Here is an 11,072-nt window from a genome sequence, read left to right on the forward strand (position 1 = left end):
ACAGGGGTGCTTTCAGGGGTGTTTTGACTTAGGAGTGCTTTCTCCCCCTTCCTGTCTGGTAAGAACATGTACTGACTGGCAATTAAAAGAAGTAATAACCCATTCTCCCACTGCCAGCTTTCCAATTCTCTATCCCCTTCCCAATTTTTTGTGCCAACTTCCCCATCTCCCACATCCCCACCCAAAAATTCCTCCAGTTCACTGGGATTTGTGATGCCTTGACCCTATCATGTTTTTTTTTCTGTCCCTCATATCTTGCATATCCTCATTTCTTTCCTTACCAGCTTAGATTCCATGGTCCATCCCAACTATTATCCTCTGTTATCCTTTCATTTTTAGCCCCTCTCTCCCCTCTTTTCATTCTCCTTACAAAATTCTCACTCCAGCTGAATCCTACTCTACTACTATTAGATTGTCAGAAAAGTCATGCCGTATTTTTCTGTTTTTCTATGAAAAAAATGAGTCATGATTTTCATGACAGCCGGTTCCCACCTGTACCCAAGTAGCTAATTTTGGCGGAAAAAAAAATCACAAGCCGTGCTAACACATCTAACTTTAAGAGGCCCTTATTACAAAGCCGCAATCAGTTATTTCTCCCTCATCAATTTATTCTTCCTCCTCACACCTTCTTTTCTCTCCTTTGATTTTCAACACTTTTGCCAACCCTCATCTCTCACTAACAAAGAATTTCCACATTTTTACCACCAACTCCACAAATCAACCTATATCTCCATGAACTCAGATGTTCTGTCCTCCAGCCTATTGGGATGAATAAACCTCCTATGCTCATTTCCAATGCCAAGTGTCCACATATGCACTGGATTCTACCCACTCACACTTATGTAAGAACTTGCCTCCTCATGACTATTATCCATGTCATCAATTTTTATATTTATCTATATTATTTTTCTCATCAACCATGCTGTGAAATCTCTCATCCTAAAAAAAAGGAAAAACAAAATAAAACACAAACCTGTACCCACCTTTCTTCCAGCCATGTCCTACCTCTGCTTCCCTTACAAATAAGCCCTCTCAAGAGTTCTCTATATTCATTCTTTTCCATTCTCTTATGCCTACTGTGGTTCACCTTGTCCTCTCTTGTCATGTTCAGTGACAACCTCCACCTTGACCAATTCGATGATCTCTTCTCAGTACCCATTTACTTGACCTTCCACAGCCTTTTATCCAGGAGGCTACTCTTTCCTTCGAGAAAAACTTTCTTCACTTTGCTCTTGAGAGCTTAATCTCTTGATTTCCTTCTACCTCATGGGTCACTCCTCAATACCCCTGTCACTACTAAATGGTTAACTGAATAAATGCAGTAAATAATTATGTCATCCTTTGAAAGGTTAAATGATTTTTTTGAAAAGCCTGATTCTCACTACTAAAATGTGCTCTGTGATTTCTTTAAGTCATAAAAATCAGAAATTGCACTTTATTATCTTACTTAAAAACATTTCAGGTAATCTATGTGTTCCAAATTTAAACAAACAAACAAAAAACCTTTTTCTGCTAAAAAGTTTACATTTATTTTAAAAAAGCTACCTTTTCTAAGAAATCTACCAAACTTAATTGGGGTTTATGCATCTTCTTTTCAACTAAAACTGCACAGTAAATTTCCCAAGGCATACTTTGAGCACCAAGAAAAAAAATATTACTAGGCTGTCAGAAAAGTCATGGCATGTTTTTCTATATTTTTCTATTAAAAATGTATCATAACTTTTCTGATGACCAAATATTTATCAGTCCAGCATGTTAGCATATACTAGCAGTCTATGGCAGAGGAATTTTGTCTAGTTTTTGTCAGAAACATTGTCAGAGAATTTGAGTAACATGCACAGACAACATGCTAGATTGATTATACTGCTATTTAAATTGAACAAGTTCCATATAATTCAAATGATTTTTAAACTATTGCAAATAACAATTGCAGATAACTTTTTGCTGCTACTGTTTTGGTTATTTTTAAAATTTTTAACCTAATGAAATAAAATAAAATGGTCAGCTCCTGGAAAATGAGTACAAATATTAATAATTTTCTGTAAAAGATGAGAGAGGAGGGGCCAGCAGATGGTGTAGTGGCTATGTGGTCGACCGTGATTCAAGTCCCGAACCTGGTGGCTTAAACTCACGCCGGACGCATGTGCGTGCGTGCCCAAGATCCTGAGAAAAGAGTGGAGGAGAAGGGATTGAGGCATGACCATTCCCCCAGGGGGTGATTCCTCGCTTTCTGTCTCTCCATGTCTCTTTGTCTTTCTGGTGAGCTCACGTGCCCTATAGCAAAAACCTCTCCAAAAAAAAAAAAAAAAAAGGATAAAAAAAAAGAAGAAGAAGAAAAGAGAGAGGAAATTTATGAAGTTATCAGAGTTAACTTATGATGCTATAAAAACAATCAAATGTCAAGTTTCATGGGACAACTTTTACACATTTGGAAATAATAATATGTAAATACAAAGTGTCTACCTAAAGCTCATGGAAAAATGTATATTATGAAAATCTTTGCAGGAATTTCTATTTTTTGCACCAGAATAAATTCATATTTAAATTCTATTTTTTCTCAAATTTTTTGAATTGCTTCATATGTGTGTAATATCTAATGTATATAACACATATGTGTTAACATACACATAAATTAAATTATTCATAGACCCTAATATTTTAAGTCTCTTTTATCCTCCAACTAAATAACTTATTTTATTAGAAAGTGATCATTATCTTCTTTATCTGCCAAAGAACTTTATCAGGGTTTCCTGTTTTTTCTTTTTTTTCTTTCTTTCTTTTTTTTTTTTTTTTTGTGATTCAGGAAGAAAATGCAGATATATAAAATAAAAAGTTTTGAAACTAATTTTCTGAAGAAAGCATTATTTTTTCTTGACCTGAACAGTAACTTTTAATTTATGAGAGGGCTTAGAAAAGAGAAAGAACATTAAATATATATTCATCCATTTTGACACTGCTAAGTGAAATAAGGCAAACTAAGAAAGACAAACACTATATCTCCTCTTATTTACACTGAATACCTGCAGTTGTGGCAGATATCAAAAGATTTCAAGATACTATATTAAGGAGTGCAAGTGTAGATAACAGAGACTATATAAAAGGACAGAATGAAACTGAGGTGAGGCTCAGGGTAAAAGCATCTAACAGACACAAGAATGTAAGTTTCTTTGTTGAAAATTATGTATATGATAATATCTTTGATTTGATTTCACACTCTACATGCCTGCTTTGAAAAACTATATTGCACGCCATGAAGATATACAACAATTAAATGTAGATAGGAAATTATAAAAATGTTTAAATTAAGTTTTTTGAAAAAGAGAAAGAGCAGGGAAGGAACAGGAAAGGCAGCTGATATGTTGTACCACTCAGTTACTAACATGAGGTCATTTTCTTTTACTCTGAAATCTGAATAATGTTGTTCATCCACGTCTGTCTACCATGATGAAAATCAAATACAATTATATTGCTACAAGTTTATTTGTTAGTTATAAAACTTTAAGTAAAGAATTAATGTTATGATTAAGATATGAAGACAACACGGGGCCAGCATGTGGCATGGTGATTAAGGATGCTGGACTCTTGCATGGCCAAACCTGGCCTTGCTTTCTCAATTTCCCTCTCTTTCTCTCTCTCTCACTCTACCCCTCTCTAGCTAGCTGAGGATAGGGGTGGATCACTGCATGAGGTTCCTATTGAGAGTACTTCTCTATAAGAGAAAAAGTAAACTTAAATTAAAAAAAGAGTGCATGACTTTAATAAGTCACTTTGCCTCCCTGAATGCTTAAATGAGTATCTGTTAAATGAAGGAACTGGGGGACCAGCAGTTAGTGTAATGGCTATGTCTCTGGACTCCCATGTAGTCGACCGCGGTTCAGGTCCCAGACCCGGTGGCTTAAAACTCACTCCGGGCACGTGTGCGTGCGTGTCCAAGATCCCCAGAGCAGAATGGAGGAGAAGGGATTGCAGCTTGGCCATCCCCCATGGGGGGTGATTTCTCGCTTTCTATCTCTCTGTTTCTCTCTCTGTCTGTCTGGCGAGCGCACATGCCCTATAGCAAAAACCTCTCAAAAAAATAAAAGAAAGAAAGAAAGAAAGAACTGGAATCAAGTTCCTCCCAAACCTTCCACTTCCAATCTTTTGTAAACTTTTATTCTCATTTGTTTTATCAACCTTTTTATCCTTTTTTTTTTAATATTATATTTTCTGGAGATCTCATTGGCCTTGATTGATATTGTCTGTGACATTTAATCCAACAAAGTTTCCTGCCCTGATATGGGCAAGCTTTTTTTTTAACTTAATTTTTATTATTATTAATATTTTTTTAAATTGCTGTAGGGCATGAGCACTCACGAGACAGAGAGAGAGAGAGAGAGAAAGCCAGCCACCATATACCAGATCAGGGACTCTAACTGCAGTCTGCCATGTAGGAATCCAGCACCTCAACCACCATGCCTCCTGCCAGCCCCAATGGGCATGCTTTTATCTGAGCATATAACTCTATGCCTATTGTCGTTCTTAAATTTCAGAAACACTCAAGCTACTATTTTAGACATGTGATCTTCTGTGGTTTTCACAAAGAGGCAGCCTTCAAGGGAAATTCAATTGTTAGCACTTAGGATTTGACAGAGGAAATGTTGCCCTTTAAGTCAATAGTGTTTAAACCTCACCCTCTTGGAATTATACTGTATTGGGTTGCCTGGAATGGTTTTTCTTTCATAGAAACAGTACTTGGCTTCCAAGTCAAACCATGGATCTGAATATTGCCACAAGCTAGAGTATCGATTCTACGGTTGATATTTTTAATCATAATGACTTTATAAACTGTGGTATGGAAAGGAAAAAAGTACTTTACACAATGATGGCAATATACATGAGTATAAAATGCAATGTAACTGGAAGAACTGCCAATACTCTAAAACACGTATTACTTTTAACATTCCCTTGGAACATATTTTTCTTATTCTTTAGAGAAACGTAACAAGTACTGAGTGCTTATACCACTGAATGCATATTGGACATAGAAGTTCTTTCTCTTTTCAGTAAAATCTATTAAACGAGCATTGGTGTTATAAGATAAAGGTCAATATTACCTATTACTATTTTTAAAAATTTAAGTTCTGATCAACCAAGCTCCAAGCCTACATCTTTTCCTAAGGGTTTCACCTAAAATCTTCCATGTTGCTTAGCAATTACTGTTTCAAAAAGGAAAAAAGGTTGATTAATCACTGGCCTTCAATTTACATTTTTTCATGATGTTCTTTAAGAAATAAAAAATAGAGTTGACCTGGTGAAATAGGCTTCATCATCTTACCATGCCTCCTACTTTTCCTCTCATTTTCCTTCCTTATTATATATGGAAAAGTAGAGGGAAATGCTTTCAGACATGCTTTTGACACTTGACGTTTGAAGAAAAATAGAATTACAATGTTGAGGAAAACCTCCTCCTCCATGTCTCTCTGTATGGTTCATACACACCAATACAAAGCCACAGACAGACATAGCTAAGCTTCTCCCTGACTCCCAGTACTGTTTAAATTTCCACTTCTGTCTCTAAAATCCAGAAACAATCACTTTCAAGTACTGGAAATTTAAACAGCATATCCTGAGATAATTCACTAAGAAAAATGAAAACTCAAAAAGGGACACAAAAGAAGGTTGGTTATCATGAAAATCCAGGCCTTAGAGATCTGTGTAGCTTTCTGCAATTTCAAACATAGTAGCAACCAGCTTTATTATCTATATTTAAGATTAGTAGTGTATCTTCCTATTTGGCTTCACATTCTCTTTTTCTGCCTTTTCATCTTTCTTATTAAAATGATTCTCAAATTCATGTTGGAAAATTCACTTTATAAGGTAAGTGATATGTAATGATTGAATGTGTTAAAAAATTAAATTAAATATATTAAAATTAAAATTAAATAAAGTCATTCTATTTCTTCCCATTCTTGCTTATGAAGAATGACATGGAAGAAGATGGATGTGAGGTCAACAAATATGGGGGAAAAAAATCCTTCATGAACAGTAACCTCATGGGCATTATTATCTCTGTGGTATAATTCCTGAAAATGTATGTGATTTTTTTTAAATAGGGCCTGTTTTAATATAACTATAAATATATACAAAGTATGAACATTTAATTATTATGCTTACATATATCAGTGCATATAGTAAGTACATACCATTCTAGTATTTCAAGGAAAGCCTTTTCTATGGTTTGCTGATCCGTGAGTTCAGAGTGAAAGAGAAAATGGGAAAAATAAGAGCTAAATGAATAAACAAGAACACTGGTAGGTTGACCTATTTTCTCATATCAAATATTTTCCTCTTTTAAATGCACATCATTCTCCAACTGATGATCCATGTGACCTCATAAGAGGGACCTCAGCAGTTCCTCCTTCCTTTAGCCTAACAGTTAGGCCGCCAAAGCCAATTTCTTACAACATTCCATTGAAAATTCTACTCCTTAAGACTGGTATTCCCATTCTTTCTAAAGTGAGAATACATTACTGAGAATAAATTTTATTGTAGCAGGTTAATAAATGCTCTCTCTTCTAAGGTAACCATAGTATACTTTGTTAACACCTTCCAGGAGTTAAGGGTCTCACCTGTGTGTTCTTAACCCAGAGGCATGAACAGGTATAAGGAAAACTTTATATTCCTGGACAGTAATGTTGGGGAAAGCAGAATCATGCTTTAGTGTTCATTATATTATACTTCCTTTGCTCGCCAGTCTCCAAGACTCTTAAAGTCATTTTGAAATTCAGGACATTTTAATTGTGCATGTTGGCCTGCTTACCACACCTGTGTTCTTAACCCAGAGGAGTGAACAGGTATAAGGAAAACTTTATGTTCCTGGACAGTAAAGTTGGGGAAAGCAGAATCATGCTTTAGTGTTCATTATATTATACTTTGCTCACCAGTCTCCAAGACTCTTAAAGTCATTTTGAAATTCAGAACATTTTAATTGTGCATGTTGGCCTGCTTACCAATAGTCATTGTCATCCCAGAAAAGGAACCCAGATGCCTCTCCTCATTCTACTAGAGCAATTATGAGGCCAAATGGGAAAATTGGTGTTGAGTTTCTTTCAAAATCATGAATTTCAGGATTCGAAGACACTAACTCCAACTGTCTCATAAAATTATCTTGAAAACTATTGAGTCCTTTCTTAAATATCCTTACTAAATGTCTATTTATCATCTTCACCAAATATTCAGGTTTATCCTTAAATACCTCCTGTTGTAGGAAACTTAAAATATCTTCAGCCACTTATTTCAATCTCTGAATATCTCAATCTGAATTTAAAAAGTTCAGCAATAGCACAGATCTCTCTCAAATACAATCATCAAAACACCATTCATTAAAAAATAAAGGTTTTCATCATTAATAAAATGATATAATTATTACCTGATGCTAATTTAAGGATGTCCATCAGTCTCTTTGACTTGTCTACAATAAAGCTATAACAAAACTGCCACAAAGCCATTAACTATTGATAAGCAGGCCAACATATCTGGGGTCAGATTTTAAGGTATGATCTATAGTATTCCAGAAAGGTTAGGCTTAAATAATAAATTTGGAGTTTTTACAGCTGGAAGTTGTAACAGTATTTCAGGAACAAGAATGATAGAACCCGTGTGTTCCATTTATGTGATTCCACAATGGATATACGACTTAAATGTTTGATCCTAAACTTTTGTGAAGGGAAAACTATGCAACAAGGAAAGACATGTGAGTGACAAAAACAAATTTATTGTTGGAAAAATTGAGTTACACAGTGAGAATTCTTTAAGGGAAACGTTTTGATTTCATATAAAATACATTAACTTAAATATAGTTTCCCCATTGAAATGAAAAGTTAAACATGAGATCTTTTCTTCTGTTTTGGCAGTGGATCTATCATTTACTTTAATACTTAGAAACTATCGTTCTAGTATATAGTTTTGAAAATCCTCAGGGTCCTTTCAATATTTCAAAAATGTCTAGCCAAAACTTCTAATAATAACGATGGACATTTTAGCTGATTTTATATTCAACTAATGTTGATGAGAAGTTCTATTTGCTATTATGTATCTTTGATATGAAATAGAAATATGAGCTAATTACTAGTTTTTTAAAATCTGGGCCACTCTCATGGTTTGGGGGTTATGGTGCCTGGACTCCACGTGGCTGACTTCATGGTGAGAGTCTACACTCAGTGACTTGAAAAACACTCTGGATGCATGTGCGTGTGTACCCCAAATCCTTAAAACAGGGAAAAATGGGGAAGGGACTGCATCATGACCACGCCCCCTGGGGGGTGTTTTCGGCTTTCTCTATCTCCTTCTCTCTCTCTCTCTTTCTCTTTCACACACACACACACATACACACACACACAATCACACATATCCTCTGGCAAAATTTATTTTTTAAATCTCCCTGTTTGTTTGACAAAATCTTTGCTTATGTATCTATAGACCAAAAGTGACTAATTAAATATTATCAAAATGGAAAAAATCTTGGGGACCTGAACTGGCCTTCATTTAAAACCTCGGAGAAAATTCATGTATCAGAAGTCACTAGCTAACTTCGAAATAATAACAGAAAGATATTTAAAGGAAGACACCTAGGAAGAACTGAATAAAATGCTCAAGCAGTATATCCTATGAACCTCTCCCCCTCCTTCTCTTCTTCCCCTCTCTCTCACACATCCACATACACACAATGATATACATATACAAACTCACACAGACAAATACACTACTCATTGCACCAATCTTCTGTCACAGCCCTCCTCCTCACACTTCTCAACCAGAAGGTCAGCCGTCTCCAGACAATGCACCTGTCACCTCATCATTGCTGTTCTGACTGGGAGCTGCATAGGCAGAGTATACCCTCCAAGAATGAAATGAGGAATTATGTCTAGAAGAGCAAGATTTTCAATAAACTTCTGCCAACAAGGTGGTACTTGACTCTGCTAGCATACAGCAAACCAGTTAAATGCTTCAATTACACAACTGGGAGTAAGTGATACATTTCAGGAGACATGGGAAGTTGTAATCCAAACTTTACTTAAATTAACAAAGCATCCATAGAATTGAAGAACAGGAAGGGTGATTCTATTTAAATAAAAAACTTACATAAACTCCAATATGTATGCAAAACTTATAAAAGCAGCATTTATCAGGACCAGCAGATAGTGTAATGGCTATGTCGCTGGACTCCCACGTAGTCGACCACGGTTCGAGTCCCGGACCCGGTGGCTTAAAAAAACTCATGCCTGGGGGGTGATTTCTCACTTTCTATCTCTCTGTCTCTCTCTGTCTGGCAAGCGCATGAGCCCTATGGCGAAAACCTCTCCAAAAACAAACAAAAAAAAAGCAGCATTTATCAATATAGTGTATACTTATTTCAAAAGTTCAACTTTATAAATACATTCACTCACTACAATGTATTAAAATCTGATATAATCATTTAATGTATTTTTATTTTATCTTAAAAGTTCTATTTTGTGGGACCAGCAGTTGGCATAAAGGCTATGTCGCTGAACTTCCATGTAGTTGACCGCAGCTCAAGTCCTGGACCTGGTGGCTTAAAACTCATGCCAGGCATATGTGCATGCTTGCCCAAGATCCCAAGAGGAGACTGGAGGAGAAGAGACTGTGATGTGGTCATCCCCCTAGGAGTTATTTCTTGCTTTCTGTCACTTTGTCTCTCTCCATCTTTCTGGTGAGCACACATGCCCTATAGCAAAAACCTCCAAAAAAAAAAAAGTTCTATTTTATTAAGCAATGAAATGTAATGCTACTATGGAAATTTATGAAGCATCTCTGCAGAATATAGTTTGAAAACCACTCACTTAATTGTTTAAGAAACAATAACCACTAAAATAAATAATTCTTAATATCACTTCCCCTCATCATAACTAACTGATCATTTAAAAACTGATCACACAGTGCCTTCTTCAGCAGCACATATACTAAAATTGGAACAATACAGAGAAGATTACTATGGCCCTTTTGCAAAGTAAGTACACATAAAATCATTAATCATTCCATATTTTTTGAATATATACCGAATGTCTGCACTCTGTAGCAAAAACTGAAAGATTAGAAGGTATAAAGGTAACTGTAGATACTAGAGACAATATAGGGGGTGGGTAATAGTGGGTGGGTAATAGGGATTAGTAGGGAGAGGATCAGGGGAAACCACTGGGTCTCGGACTTGAACTGCACAGTCGACCCAGGTGGGATCCAGCTGCCTTAACCCCCATGCCATGGCTGGCCCACCTGAAATCCTTTTGGAAGCTACTTCTTAATAAGACAAAAACATCCCATAGAATATTAAGTCCTGGGAATGGCACAACACTGGGCTGAAATGTCAAACTCCTACAATTGAATCCTAAATTTCTCCATGAAGTCCAGTGTTACCACAGTTGCTGTTTGTGGATTTTCATGCTATTTCCTTTGACTGTTCATGTATATCCCCACTATAAATCTTATACTTGAGCTAGCTTAAGTAGGATTTCTGCTTCTTGCAAGATTAAGTACCGTCTCATGGATTATATATAGTAATCTTTATTATATTCTGCTCTAAAGAAACATCACTGTAGGGATTTATTTGTTCTAATAACTTAAAAATTTGCATAAAACAAATTCACTCTGCTTCTTAAAAAATTTGCATCTCTAATTTTAAATATTTAAATCTATATATGGCTAATTCTACATTTCGAGAAAAGCAAACAACTTTCAACGAAGAGCTTCCCCAAAAAACAAGTTATCAGATATATATAGTCCAAGGCTTTATAAGTCACATACAAATAGTTTTAAAAGGTTCCATAAACCTCTAAATTAATGTATTTACATTATTTGTTCCTATAAAAATACCTAAAATAAATACTGTATAAAAGTTAAACCAAAAAAAAAAAGTTAAACCAGAGTGCTTCAGGAAAATACACATATACAGGCTTTACACCCTTTGGAAAAAAAGAAAATGTTTGACTTTTTTTTTTTTTTTGAGAGGTTTTTGCTATAGGGCACATGCGCTCACCAGAAAGACAGAGAGAGACAGAGAGACAGAAAGTGAGAAATCA

General features: G+C 35.5%; 1 non-coding gene across 1 annotated transcript; it reads left to right on the forward strand.

The window, feature by feature from the left end:
- Nucleotides 1–9,935: 9,935 nt before the first annotated feature.
- On the forward strand, nt 9,936–10,044 carry LOC114006060 (U6 spliceosomal RNA). The gene has a single exon (XR_003547828.1). It is a non-coding gene; the product is annotated as a U6 spliceosomal RNA (small nuclear RNA).
- Nucleotides 10,045–11,072: the final 1,028 nt, after the last annotated feature.

This window comes from Tupaia chinensis, unplaced genomic scaffold (genome assembly GCF_000334495.1).
Source record: "Tupaia chinensis unplaced genomic scaffold, TupChi_1.0 Scaffold145519_1, whole genome shotgun sequence".
Classification (NCBI taxonomy): Eukaryota; Metazoa; Chordata; class Mammalia; order Scandentia; family Tupaiidae; genus Tupaia; species Tupaia belangeri.